The sequence below is a fragment of the Penaeus chinensis genome, chromosome 43 (genome assembly GCF_019202785.1).
Source record: "Penaeus chinensis breed Huanghai No. 1 chromosome 43, ASM1920278v2, whole genome shotgun sequence".
In the NCBI taxonomy this organism is placed as follows: Eukaryota; Metazoa; Arthropoda; class Malacostraca; order Decapoda; family Penaeidae; genus Penaeus; species Penaeus chinensis.
Window position 1 is genome coordinate 6,626,643 of NC_061861.1, and position 1,041 is coordinate 6,627,683.

Here is a 1,041-nt window from a genome sequence, read left to right on the forward strand (position 1 = left end):
ATCTCTACTCCTTTGATTTGTTCATATCTTTTTGCATATTATGATTGGGTGATTGATTGTAGTGTTAATACAGTACCTATGAAACATTAGTTTGAGCTATTGCAGCCACATACTACAAACACCATTAATTTGGCATTCCAAAGGGATTACAGAAACTCCTTTCCACAGCTGTACCAGTAAATCTAAATCTATTGTGGAAAGCTGTACCAGTAATTATAAATCTATTGTAACTTCAGTGGTTACTGAACTTGGCTAAGTGGTGCATTTCAGGAAGCATATTTTCCAAATGTAGATTATTCTTTTTAGTGACTGCCTTAGGAGCTTGGGGCAGCTATTTTATTTTTATATTGAGTTAGTGATTTCAGGACATTGGACTGTGGTTCCATGAATGTCTTGTAACATGAATTATGGCTCTGCTTTGCACTGTGTTAGTTTCAGTTATTGTATGTTGGTGACTTCTCATTTTATTAAAATAAGTGGGTGTGAATTTGAATCGTGTGGGAGAATATTTATTGAGAAATATTATTCCTAAGTCTGCTATGGAACTAGTCTTTTGCTCAGCTTTTTTAAGTTGAAAGTGATATAACTATGTTAACTGTAATATGGATGTTTTTAAGTTATTGGGAATATGTAAATCATTTATATGTGAAATATATGGTGACAAGTATCAGTATTTTTTTTTTTTCTTAACTTAAGCAAATAGAACCTACTAAATAGATCCTCCAACAATGTATTACAAAATCAAATAGAAATCAATGAGGTGTTACTGTCGGCGTAAGAGTCAGTTAGCGACTGGTAGTGAATGAAACATATTTATTTATTCATCTACTGAATATTCTTGTTTTTGCATTACCTACATTTTGTGAATGGGAATGTGCTACAGAGCTGAGGACTGATGAATGAGTAGTGGAGGTAGAAGTGGTTATGGCAATGATCCGTTTGTCGAGGAAAGGAAAAACTTGCAACTGACCTTAAAGTTTCTTTTGGGAGAAGTAATGTGGTGTAAAACCTTAAATGTGCTGTATATGGATGTAAGAATTC

General features: G+C 33.4%; 1 protein-coding gene across 1 annotated transcript in view; it reads left to right on the forward strand.

Moving 5' to 3' along the window:
* Positions 1 to 670, forward strand: part of LOC125048275 (B-cell lymphoma 6 protein-like) — a 6,040-nt gene extending 5,370 nt beyond the window's left edge. The window contains exon 3 of the mRNA XM_047646898.1: positions 1 to 670. This exon is cut by the window's left edge and continues 1,456 nt beyond it. The gene's annotated coding sequence lies outside the window, so the exon portion shown is untranslated.
* The last annotated feature ends 371 nt before the right edge of the window (positions 671 to 1,041 follow it).